The sequence below is a fragment of the Geotrypetes seraphini genome, chromosome 17 (genome assembly GCF_902459505.1).
Source record: "Geotrypetes seraphini chromosome 17, aGeoSer1.1, whole genome shotgun sequence".
NCBI lineage: Eukaryota > Metazoa > Chordata > Amphibia > Gymnophiona > Dermophiidae > Geotrypetes > Geotrypetes seraphini.
This window is the reverse complement of record NC_047100.1, coordinates 46,456,726-46,470,437: the sequence shown is the minus strand read 5'-3', so window position 1 is coordinate 46,470,437 and position 13,712 is coordinate 46,456,726. Positions and strand designations below refer to the sequence as shown.

Here is a 13,712-nt window from a genome sequence, read left to right as displayed (position 1 = left end):
AATTTTCAGAGGGGACATATTAGATCAGGGGTGTCCAATGTCGGTCCTCGAGGGCCGCAGTCCAGTCGGGTTTTCAGGATTTCCCCAATGACTATGCATGAGATCTATTTGCATGCACTGCTTTCAATGCATATTCATTGGGGAAATCCTGAAAACCCGAATGGACTGCGGCCCTCGAGGACCGACATTGGACACCCCTGTATTAGATGAAAGGTCCCGAATTACAAAATACAGTTTGATTAGGACAGGGGTGTCCAATGTCGGTCTTCGAGGGCCGCAGTCCAGTCGGGTTTTCAGGATTTCCCCAATGAATATGCATTGAAAGCAGTGCATGCAAATAGATCTCATGCATATTCATTGAGGAAATCCTGAAAACCCGACTGGACTGCGGCCCTCGAGGACCGACATTGGACACCCCTGGATTAGGATTTCAGAGGGGCATATTGGGAAAAATGAAACAAGAAAAAAAAGTGTTCGGTGAAGATTGTTTAGGTCAGTGCTGCCCAAGTCCGGTCCTCGAGATCTACTGGCAGGCCAGGTTTTCAGGATATCCACAATGAATATGCATGAGAGAGATTTGCCTGCATTGCCTTCTTGGTATGCAAATCTCTCTCAGGAATGTTCATTGTGGATATCCTGAAATCCTGGCCTGCCAGTAGATCTCGAGGACCGGACTTGGGCAGCCCTGGTTTAGGTGATATATCTCAGGGTGATATATCTCCCTAGGCATCAAGCATCCTTCTAGCTTTTGCCATCAGCTTTTCTAATCTGTTTGGCCACCTTAAGATCGTCATAGGGTTAGCAGATTTTACTACTGTAAAATCCGGACTCATGGCCTCACCCCCCAGGCCCACCTAGGTCCACCCAGCCCTGCTTCCCCTCAACCTGTTCTTGTGCTCGGAGCCACGTTGGGAGGGCATCTGCACAGGTGCAGGTGTGACGCTATGACATCACACGCATGCGCGTGGCATCACCACGTTTCATTTGCGCATGCGCAGATTCCATCCCAACGCAGTCCCGAACTGGAAGCTTTTCAAAACCCAGACAACGTGCCGGGTTTTGATAAAGCCATCCGAATGTCCAGACGTGTCCTCTAAAAAGAGGCTATGTCTGGGTAAATCTGGACGTCTGGGAACCCTAGATCAGGGGTGTCAAAGTCCCTCCTTGGAGGGCCGCAATCCAGTCGGGTTTTCAGGATTTCCCCCATGAATATGCATGAGATCTATTTGCATGCACTGCTTTCAATGCATATTCATTGGGAAAATCCTGAAAACCCGACTGGATTGCAGCCCTCAAGGAGGGACTTTGACACCCCTGCCCTAGATCATCACATACGATCACCCCCAAGTTCCCCTCTTCTTTCATGCACAGAAGTATTTCAGCCCATGAACTGTACTGCTCTCCCGGGGGTTTTCAGCTGTCAAATGCTGGGCCATTCTTCCAGCTTCACTAGGTCCCTCCTCATGTTATTCACACCATCATAGCTGTGGATTTTGTGTATCATCTGCAAAGATACAAGCTTTACCAGCGGCTTTGGTAACATCCACTTGCTTGCTGCTTCCCACTCAACCAGTTCCTAACCCAGTCAGTCACTTGAGAGCCCATACCAGTGGCATTGTTTCTTTAAAAGATGTCTAAGTGGAACTGTGTCCAAGAGTTTGCTAAAATCAAAGTATTCCACATCTAGCGCTCTCCCTCGATCCAACTCTCACGTTCTAACCCCAGCCCACTTGTAAAGCACCCATGTCTGTTTGTCATTCCCTTTGTTGTCCTCCATCCTATCTACTTAATCTTTCCCTACCTCAGCAGTATGTATAGATTCACCCTTTTGTACTGTTTGTCTGTCATAATAAGATTGTAAGGTCTTTCAAGCAGAGACTGTCTCTTGTGCGCTTAATGCGTCTGGTAGCGCTGTAGAAATAATAAATAGGAGTAGGAGTAGTAGCATCAGTCTGGTCACCCAGTTGAAGAAATTGAGCAGATTTGTCTGACAACACCTGCTTATATTGAAACTGTATCGCCTTAGGCCCTGCAATTCACCGAATTCTAGAAACTTCACTAGTCTCTGGTTCTGTTTGGTTTTTGTTTTTTTGCAGTTCTGGGAGAGGGGAGGGAAGATGGTAAGATGAAGAAGGGGGGTTGATTATATTTTGGTATTGTATTGTTACAATGCTAGTATTGTTACAATTCTGGTATTTACAATGTCTGTATTTACATTTGAAAAACTAATAAACATGAGTAAATATAGAGGTGTTTGCATTAATGTACTTAGAGATTAGACGAAGCAGCCTTATAATTCCCCAAAACATCCTTACTTCCAGTTGTATAGAAATGGACCATATCTGCCCTCTTCCAGTCCTCCAGGATCACTCCTGACTCTAGAGAAGTCTTGAAAAGGTCAGACAATGGAGCCATCAGAACTTCCCTAAGTTCCTTCAATACCTTCGGATGTATGCCACCCGGTCCCATTGCTTTGTCCACCTTTAGTGTAGCTAGCTCCTCACGAACACTTTTCTCTGAAAATCATTCAGTATCTACCACATTTCCATTCCTATTTGGTTTTTGCCTTCTTCAGTTCTAGTCCAAGCCCTTCATCTATGAACATTGAACAGAATCAATCCTGGATGGAGACTATAATAAGAAGATTCCATCTCGTTAGTTCAACTGGGTTTTAAGACCATCCTCTAGAGGCGGGCAAAAGAAGAGATAGTCCGAGCTATATTAAATACCATAGGCATCCTGAAATAGGAATGACTTTACTCCCTCCTTAAATTTTAAGTGTGATCACTCTAGTGGAAGATATAGTGAACGAGTATTCCAAAAGGTTGGACCCATGACCCCTAATATTCTAGTTCGTATGGGAGATGGGTGAAATAGAAGGAGGATCTGAAAGGTACAGTAAGACTGGAGACTCCATATTGGAGTGTGTTGGTGGGAGTTTCTCAGGGCTGGTGTCAGTGTGTGACAATGTGGTTGTGAGCTGCTCACGTATTGTCGTCTTCAGTAGGTGACAGTGAGGTTGTGTGTATGTTACAGTGGTCGTTCTCTTTACGGGTCTAGGATGATACATCGTGGCTGTTTAAGAGCCACCAGTTTAGCGTGGCCCTTTCAGTGCCACTGTTTAATTTTGGGACTTTTCATCATGGCCCAGAGCTCCAGCATGTTGTGACACCCCTGATCTGGAAGGGGGGGGGGTGAATGCCATTCCACATACCCCAATCCAGCATCCAACACCCCATATCCACCCGAACCCACCGCTGAACAGTCCCCTCCCACACCTCCATGAACCTACCTTGATCCAACACCCCCCACACCCTCCGATCCAACATCACACACACCCCAAACCCACCACTGAACAGTCCTGCCCCGGTATTGAACAGTTCACGAACCCACCTCAATCCAACACCCCCCACACTCGAACCCACCGATGAACACTCCCCCCCCCCTACGAACCTACCTTGATCCACTGAAACCACCACTGAACAGTCCCGCGATGAAATGGTGGCTCTTACAGGGCTGCAATGAATGGTCCCATTCTGCTCTCTGCTGGGGTAATTATGTGATTGTGTATACAGTAGGTGGGAATGTGTTGCTCTCGCTGCTAGTGTCAAAGTGTGAAAATGTGGTTGTGAGTGGTTGGGAGTTTGGTTCTCATTGCTAGTGTCGTGTATAAAAGTGTGATATTGTGTAGATGGGAGTGAGGTTTTTGCTGCTGGTGTCAGTCTGTAATAGTGTGATTTCTTACTACTGGCATCAGTACAGATGGGTGTGTGGTTCTAACTGCTGGTGTCAGTGTTTGAAAGTGTGGTAGGGCTGGCTCAAGGGACCGTGGCACCCTCAGCCAACATTTGAATCCTCCACTACATGCAGTATGGTGTCTCTTCCTCCACTAACTTCCCCCTACCCCATTATCTGGTATTTTGCCCTCTCTCTCAAGTCTCCCCTCCTAGTGGACCATGTGAAGCACTAGCTCAGGGCACTGGTGAAAAAAGGGTCAAAATTGCAGCCTGTCTTTCTAGGAGTCTGAAGGTAGAGTGGACTGGGATTGTGGCTCCCTTTATTACTGGTGCTCTGAGCCAGTGCCTCACCTGGTCCATAGGTTGAGCGGGCTCTTGAAGTATGGAGTACGTGGATGAGAGCAAGGTTCTCACTTGTGGTGTAGTGTCGGCATACTGTGTGCAGGTGGGAGCCTGGTACTCGGGGCTGCTGTCAGCATGATTACAATTTACAGTTTATTAAAAATTTGATATCCTCTGGCCTGCAAGGATTCAGGTGATTCTTTACCTGATTGTCCAGTTTAATACTTGATGACATTCCTGAATGTTTTGTTTGTTGAATGTTTCTGTGTTTTATTCAAAATCAATAAAAAATATTGAACTTAAAAAAAAAATAGTGCGAAAAGAGTGCTCTCAAATCTGACAAGATTGCACTTAGACCTGTGTCTCTCAACCCACTCAATCAAGTTTGCAGGATCCCCCAAATAAATCTGTATGCTCTTCCTCCTCAGTATGTAAATCTAGCTCATGCATTTTCTTTGTGGATATCCTGAAAAAACCCAAAAAACCTGAGTGACTGGGTTGAGAAGCACTGGATTCGTCCGATGGCAGAATATATTTCCCGCAGCAGGCTTTGGTGTGTGTGCCTCAAGGCGAGAACACTCTGAACCTTGAAGAGTTTCCGAGCTAGCTCCAACTGCTTCTGCCACATGCAAACGGGCCTCAAGGTCAGCAGAAGGATGGGGAAAATGGGAACAGGCGAGTCTGAGGTGGGCTGGCTGTTGCAGAGAGATTTGTCCCCACTTTACTGACTATGGAGTTGCAAGTAACCAAGACTGTACAGGCATGTTTTGCACAAATGCATTTGTTACATCGATTGAAACCAGTGCTTGCACCATATGATTTCTGTACTGTGGTTAAGCTATGGTTTTGGCAAGACCTGATTATTGTAATGTCCACCTTGGAATAACAAAAGCAAGGAATAGGGCACTGCAGGTTATGCAAAATGCAGCAGCAAGATTGATAATGGGATTGTCTAAATTTGATCACATTTCGCCTTATCTACAGCAATTGCATTGGCTAGCAGTCGCCTTCAGAATGCAATATCAAACAGTACCGATCTGCCACCAATTCTTGTTTGGAAACATTCCAGAATTGTTTAAAAAGAATATGCTCGGTTATACACCAAACAGATCATTACATTCTGAAAATCTAGCTTTAGTGAAGACCAATGTGGACCCAAGGCTTGTTGAGACTGGTAAACTGCTGTGCAGGAGTTAAAATATGGAAATCCCTTGTGGGCCCCAAATACGAAATTGTGGTGAAAAGGGCACTTTACGGAACTACTCAAGATGCAGCTATTTGTAGATGGCTTTTTCTAGTCAATAATTGCCCTTCCTTTAATATGGTTTTAGTCTGTAGATATTTCTGAGGATTATTTGTATGTCTATGTTAGGATGGTTTTGTTTTTTTAAATTCTTTATGTAATTCTGTAAACTTTTTAGTTTTAAACGGTATAGACTTTTTTTTTAAAGAAAATAAATCTTTTTAATGTGGCCGTCGTTTCACGGGAGCTGGGGGCGAACCCGCGCTGAGGGAGCCGCGTGCTAGTGCGCGAGAACAAGGTGCCCCGATCGCGACGCCGTTGCCCGCCCTTTCCACTCCCTCACGCGGGAGGGGGGAGGAGGCAGTTGAGAGGAGCAGCGGAGCGCGCGGGAGGGGGAGGAGGAGGAGGAGGCGGCTCGCGGCAGGGAAGCGGTTCACTCGCTCGCGCCGGGCTTTTCCCGAGTCGTCGCGAGGACGAGTTGACTTCCCCACCTCAACAAACAAACAAACTTTTGGGGTTTCTTCTTCCTGCTTTTGAGTGAAACACCCCCCACCTCCCGCCGGCAACGGAGCAGCCCGAGTGGATTTTGCGAAGGATGTAAAGTGGCCGTCTCGCGCCAGCGCGGGGCAGGTGTTCGGCGGGGCGAACTTCTGGCCAGATGCGGCGGGGGCGGATGGTGCGGCGCGAGTCGGCGCGTGACCTGAGCGCAGCTGGCCCGGGACTGGGCACTTAGAGCCGTCGCGGATCGCAACTGGACTCGGGACCTGCTCAGGTGGGTTGACCGCCCCCCCCCCCCCGTCGCTTTCCACAAATGGGAGGGGGGGGGCAGTTTACAGAAGCACAGCAGCGCCTCCCTGACCGGGCTGGCCATGTGCTGGACCTCAGTGGGAGCCTGTCAAAGGGCGGGGGGACGAAACCTCCCCCCCCTTAACACCAGGACATCTTTTAGCCGGGGATGACTCTCCCCCCCCCATTTAAAGAAATGTTTTATTTAAATATTTTTGTTTATTTGGTGTTCATTCTGGGGTAGGGAGGGAAATTGGAATGATTTTAATATATATGTATGGAGTGGGGAGGGGGGATATAGGGGAAAAGTGGTTTAGATATATTAAAATATATTTTGGAGGAATGATAAAATGTTTATGCAAAGGTTTTATTGTGAATTTGATTGTAAAGAATGTCTTTTTGTATCATATTGTTGTATATTTGTTTGATTCCTTCAATAAAATGTTATAACATAAAGAAATGTTTGTGTTCTGAGAGAGATGCTAAGATGAGGGAAGAAATAATTGGTTGGTTTTGCCTCTTACATCAGACCAGTGGTCCATCGTGCCCAGCGGTCCGCTCCCACGGAGGCCCTTAGGTCAAGGACCAGTGCCCTAATTGAGACCGGCCTTATCACTTCGTCCCGGGAAGGGGTAAAATGCGGACCTTATGGACCTCGCGGATCTAAAACTGCACATCCTTAAAAATCCGAGTTCCGCGCCACTTTTGAGGTCCGTGCCACTTTTAGTCTCTGGCTCCGACAGAGCTCTATGACAATTTAACTCTGACGGATTCTAATGCTTTTCCCTCCCTATGCTAGGATCCGTCAGAGGTAAATTGTCATAGAGCTCTGTTGGAGCCAGAGACTAAAAGTGGCGCGGACCTCGGATTTTTAAGGATGTGACGTGCAGTTAAGAGCCGTGAGGTCCGCGAGGGAGCCGGGGACCTGAGCTGAGCTGAAGGGAAAGCGAAGGCGGACTTGTCAATGCACGGACCTCGGATTTTTAAGGACGTGCGGTTTTAGATCCGCGAGATCCGTGTTTTACCCCTTCCCCTTCGTCCCTTCCCTTCTCTGTGTCTGAGCAAATGATACTGTTGTTAATCACAGGTGGAGTTGAATTGTGTTCAAGGGCCAATTCTGCTGCTCACACATGCTCTCTTCTTACCAAATACAAACTTTACCTATTTCCTCCTCCTGTAGACAGCACTTTTGCCAGAGAACAGAGACATTTATTTATTTATTCCATTTTCTATACTGTCCTCCCAAGGGAGCTAGGAACGGTTTACATGAATTTATTCAGGTACTACCAGCATTTTCCCCTGTCTGTCCTGCTGGACTCACAATCTATTTAATGTATCTGGGGCAATGGGGGGATTAAATGACTTGGCCAGGGTCACAAGGATCAGCGAGGGTTTCAACCCACAACCTCAGGGTGCTGAGGCAGTAGCTTTAACCACTGCGCCACGCACTCCTTGTAAGTGCAGTCTTCTCTCACTCGACAAGTGCTCTGATCCTCCTGAAAACTACAACAGCACCGTACACGCAGCCCTATCAAAGCATGCCCTTCCTGATCCTGTGAGAGAGCACCATGTGAGAATTAATGTTATTTCCCCTTACAGGCCCTTTCTGCTGAACCTGCCAGGACATTTGGGATGTTGTTAATACTTTACTAGTGAGAAGGGCAGTTCTTTCTGGAGCATTAGGCTAGAATTCACTTGTTGCACACAGAGCCATGGAAGGCTTTTGTTTGGTGGTGGTGGTTCTCTCTCTTATGACCTACCGTAAGCCGCTTCTGCGGTTTAGGGTCTCATGTAAAGAGGGTTCGTTGTTTTTTTCACCAGTGTCACTTTGTTGTATTGGTTCAAGCTATTATTTTAGCCCATTTAGACTATGCGAATTCTCTTTAGATCAGTTTAAGTACAGCTTATTCAGAATACGGCTGCTAAATTGATTTTTGGAAAGAGTAGATATGATCACTTTACTTCATTACTGAGAACATTGTATTGGCTCCCGGTATGTTGGAGGGTTCAGTTCAAATGTGTTAGTGTTGTATTTAAAAGTTTATATGGGATTTTTTCCCCATTGCTCACTCTTTGCTTTAACTCTTAAGAACCTCTTTCAACCAGAGGAATACATAAATTTAAATTATATTTCCTTCAATTAGAGGTAAGTTTTTGGCAGGCTTTCATACTCTATGGCATTTGCCTTGGTAAAAATTTGGAATGATCTCCCTTCAGAAATTAGACTCCTTTCCTCTTTGACATGTTTTAGAAAAACTCTGAAGATGTATTTGTTTGATAAATGTTTAGCTGCCAAATAAGAAATTTCAGTATAAGTTCTTCTTGTCTAATTATTGTTTTCCTATGTACATTTAAGCTAACTTTGTTAACCGGTTCGAGTCCCATCCGCGAATGACCCGTTATATAAGACATTGGATTGGAAGTATCTTAATGTCTTGAACTGCCAAGTGACCCACTTTCTGGAGGCTGCTTGAGGGTTTTGAACTTTCTTCTCACAGATCTCAGTTGTACAGTATATATGTTTCTGTTTTTGCTTTTTAAATGGAAACCTACAAACCCAATAACCAGCCACACATTGGTTGACAACGCCTTTGCTGAAGGGCAGAGAAGCATCATCTCTTTCATTTGGGGAGGATTTTTTCCCAATACCAGCTGTCTGCTTGTACATATAAAGTCCTTTGGGCAGATCTTTGGGAGGTGGTTAACCAGAGCCAAAGTTAATCCAAGGGCTCCATCCAGAAGTCAAGTGCAGGGGTAAGCTAAGGGGTCCTGGCATGGGGGAGCATCCACGCAGAATAGCTAATTCCTTTCGACTGAACTTGAACTCTGGACCTAGATGTGAAGGCTTTTATCATGTCCCTTCCAACTCAAAGCCCAGGGGAAGATCATCCTTAAGAATCCCACAGTAGTACTTTACCTGAGGACATCTTCTCAGGGCCCCTATGATACAAGTTAAAGTTTACTGGTAATAAAAACAAAGAAATAGCTCCAGGCACATAAATTACCATCAGTCACAGGTGCTTGGCCTCTGGTACAAGGATAGTGTGCCAGCTTCTGAGCTGAGATTAAGGGCCTGGACTGAGGATGGGAAGACTGGGAGTGTATAGCAAAGTAATCTGACTAGTTATAGGTGGCTGAAGATTCCAGTGTAGGTCCTGTAACAACAACAACAAAATAACATAGATGGTTTCCATGTGTTTCTTACGTGAAAGCACCCTTACCTGTTTCTGGTTCTGTCTCTGTCCATCTGTTCCATAAAACCATCTCTGTTGATCTGAACTGGTTGAGTGGAAGGTGACAGAGGGTAGTGATCAATGGAGATCACTTTAAGGAAAGGGATGTTACCAGTGGTGTGCCTCCAGGTTCTGTTCTTGGGCCTGTTCTTTTTAACATTTTTATAAACTATATTGCTGAAGGGTTGTCGGGTAAGATTTGCCTCTTTGCGGATGATACCAAAATTTGCAATTTGCCAGATGGTGTGAATAACATGAAGAAAGACCTGGTGAAACTTGAAGAATGGTCTTAAATTTGGCAGCTAAAATTTAATGCTAAGAAATGCAAGGGCATTTGGGCTGCAAAAACCCAAGGGAACGGTACAGTTTAGGGCAGGGGTGCCCAAATGGTCGATCGCGAAGATTTAAAAAGGTACAGAGTGGGAAGGGAGGGCGCAAGTGTTGCGTGGGGGCAGTTGGCAGAGAGGGGGGTTCTACTGCCCCTGGCATCTTCTACCCTCGCTACGTCACTGTCTAGGCCTACATGGGGTGCTGGGCGAGGCTCTGGTACTTTGGGCAGACTGGGTGGCCCATGAGGATCTTTTTCTGCTGTCATTTACTGTGTTACTGTATATACTTGGAATGAGAAAATCCCTTATTGCATCAGCCCTTCTGTATAATTGTGACAGTATGCTTAGGACCTATGCTCTAAAGCAGTTTCTCAACCTCTTCAAGCCAAGTATCCCCTAAGTGTAACAAATGTCAACAGAGTATCCCGCCCAGGCTTCGACCCAGATCCCACCCCCCATAATAATAGTACTAATTGTAATGTAATTTCTTCCATCCATTTTTCATATACACACAATATAATCTTATTAATACATAATGGTAACCACAAAATAAAAAAAAACCACAAAGCACACTTGTGCAGAGGAAATGTTAATTATCATTTATATTCTTTTTTTTTTTCCAAAGAGGTCAAGGCAGATGATTTTAAAATATGCAATTTCACCTCAGTAACACCTATAGAAAAATAGACAAATAGTGCAAAATATAGACAGCAGATATAAATTCTCAAAATGGACACTTTTCGATCACTAAATTGAAAATAAAATCATTTTTCCTACCTTTGTTGTCTGGTGATTTCATGAGTCTCAGGTTGCACTTCCTTCTAACTGTGCATCCAATATTTCTTTCTTTCTGCCTCTTGCACACTTCCTCTTCTCTGAACCTCACTCCCTTCACCGAACCAACATCTCTCTCTGTCCCTCCATGAGTCCAACTTTTCTTCCTCTCTCCTCCATCCCCATTGGCAACATGCCTCCTTCTCTCTCACACACTGTCGTTCTCTCATTCTCTCCCTTGCTTCAAAGTTATGGGGGATTGCAAATGCTTGGACTTTACTCCTACCAGCATTTGGAAGCTCTTGGCTCAGCAGCACCAGTGAACACATTCAGGACCAGATACAGTAGAACGGTGACTTCTGTGGTAAGTAAATTAATGGAAACACTATTAAAATGGATAATAGTGAAGTTTCTGGAATCCAGTGGATTATAGAACCTGATGCAGCATGCAGCAGGTCTTGACAAAAAAGTCTGATTAATTTCTTCAACCGGGTGACTGGAAGATTTAGATGTAGTATATTTAGATTTTAGCAAAGCCTTTCACACAGTTCCTTGTAGATGACTAATAAACAAACTGAGTGCCCTTGGTATGGGGCCTAAAGTGACTGACTGAGTTAGGAACTGAGTTAGCTTTGGCTAAAAGCGGGAATACAAATGTTTTAAATAAATAAATAAACTGGTTGAGTGAAAGGCAACATAGAGTATAGTAAATGTTGGTAGTGTGAGGAGGGGCTTAGTGAAGCAATTACGATTTAATACTAAAAAATGCAGGGTCATACATTTGGGCTGCAAAAGCCTAAAGGAATTGTACAGTTTAAGGGGTGAAGAAAGACGAGCAGGATTTGGGTTTGATCATGTGTGGTGATCTTAAGGTGACCAAACAGGTAGAATAGTTGATGCTGAAAGCTAGAAAGATGCTGTGTGCATAGGGAGAGGAATGGCCAGTAGAAAAAAGGAGAGTCTTATACAAGGGCATCATCATTTAGAATACTGAAAATTTTTTACCCTTCTTTATCCTTACTTTTCTGTGGCACTCGCATGGCTATAGCCTTCGTGCGTGGAGACTGCGAGGGGATATGATTGATACTTTTAAAATACTGAAAGGATTCGACAAAATAGAGCAAGAATCATTGATGTTCACATTGTCAAATGTGAAACGGACAAGAGGTCATGGACTAAAGCTGAGGGGCAGCAGGCTCAGGACAAATGTCAGGAAGTTCTGTTTCACACAGTGGGTGGTGGACGCTTGGAATGCTCTCCCGGAGGAGGTGGTGACGGAGACTACCATTCTGGGTTTCAAGCGTAAGTTGGATGTATACCTCCTTGCAAAACACATAGATGGATACGGGTAACCAGGGTCTCCATCTGGGAGCACCTGGCTTGGTCTCCGCGTGTGCGGGTTGCCGGAATAGATGGACCTAGGGTCTGATCCGGCGAAGGCGTTTCTTATGTTCTTATGTCTTGCACCATCATATCTAGGACAATTCTCACTGTCCAGTTAGGAGGCAGGTACTACTTACTCACTCCCTTCCCCAGTGACCCCTGTTTACCAATTCCTCTTGCTTCTACTGACCTTCCCCATACCAAACCACTTAACCCGTCACCACCACACCACTCACTTTTCAACTTCATCACCTCCCCCTTCTCCCCCACCCTCTTCTCAGCCCTACAGCTACTACACTTTCTCCCTCTCATTCAGATATCCCTAGTTTACCTATATGCATCTCGACCATGGCATAGCCCCCATGCCTCTCCCACATTCACTCATATTCTCCTACTCCTTCTCTTGCTCTCTGCTGGGGACATCAATCCTAACCCCGGTCCTCCCAATCATCCCTCAGCCTACTCATGGGGATCACACCTTAATATAACCAATCTTATTTCTGGTCCTCTCTTCCCTGTTCCTCCCTGCCCTTTTCATGTGCCCTGTAGAATGCCTACTTTGTCTCCAACAAACTTAGTGACCTCTTTATCTCTAGAAAGCTCCACCTGCTAGCACTAACTGAAACCTTGATCTTCCATGAAGATTCTGCTTCCGCCGCTGCCCTGTGACATGGAGGGTACCTTTTCTCACACACTCCTTGCCCAGATGGTCACAGAGGCGATTTTGGACTCTTACTCTCACCATCTTGTAAATATCAACCCCTTCTTCTGCCTCAATATCACTGTTCTCCTTCCTTTTCACTCCATCCATCTATTTGCTCCTCTATCTCTGAGTAGCAGTCATTTACTGAACCCCTGATAAGTCCTTCTCCTCCTCCTTCCTCATTGACTTTGACTCCTGGCTCTCCTTTCTTGAACTCTCATCTCCCTCCTTTATTCTCGGCAACTTCAACATCCATGCTGATGACCCTTCTGACTCCTATACATCCAGGTTTCTTTCTCTAACATCCTCATATGATCTCCAGCTGTGCTTCACCACCCCTGTGCACCCGAAAGGCCACTTCTTGACCTCGTCCTCTCCTCCAACTTCTCTAGCGAATTCTGCACCTCAACCCTTCCCATCTCTGACCATCGGCTGCTCACCTTCACTACTTATCACCCTCTCCCCTAAACTTGGCCGATCACTGCCCATACATATAGAAACCTTCAGGCTATTGACCCTGACAAGCTCTCTACCATTGTCTCATCCTTCCTTTCTACTACTATGTCAGACAAGTCTGTCAATGAAGCTGTCCTCTCCTATAACTCCATTCTCTTTTCTATTGATACCCTTGCTCCTCCCATTTCACATCCTGTAAGATGTGCCAAACCCCATCCCTGGTTGATCTCCAACATCCATTACCTGGCTGATCCCCAACATTCATTATCAGACACAGCTGAACTGCTGAACATCTGTGGCTTAAATCCCGAATGCATGCCGACTTCATCCATTTCAAATTCATGCTGACGTCCTTCCAATCTACCCTGTCGCTTGCCAAACAAGAATACTACAACCATTTAACTAATTTAGTGCCAACCCTCGCCATCTCTTTACCAATTCACTACTCTAAGTACCCCCACCTCCTCACTTCCCCCCCCCAGACAATGGCAGAGTTTTTCCATGACAAGATTCACCTTGAATTCTCAACTATGTCACCACCTCTTCCAGCTATCCACTCTGCCAACCTCCCTTCAGCAACCCCTACCACCTTTTCTGAAGTCGTGGAAGAAACTGATCACCTTCTCTCTTCCTCCAAGATCTCAGTATGTATACCATAGAAGAAAGGCGAGAGAGGGGAGATATGAGAGAGGCATTTAAATGCCTCCATGGCATAAATACACAGAA

General features: G+C 45.5%; 1 protein-coding gene across 2 annotated transcripts in view; it reads left to right on the top strand.

Moving 5' to 3' along the window:
• The first annotated feature begins 5,719 nt into the window (after positions 1 to 5,719).
• SEMA3B (semaphorin 3B) overlaps positions 5,720 to 13,712 on the top strand; it is a 251,525-nt gene continuing 243,532 nt past the window's right edge. Inside the window, exon 1 of one of the 2 annotated variants that reach the window (XM_033925997.1) lies at positions 5,720 to 6,094. The gene's annotated coding sequence lies outside the window, so the exon portion shown is untranslated. The remainder of the gene's footprint in view (positions 6,095 to 13,712) is intronic. The other variant, XM_033925996.1, reaches the window with a different exon arrangement.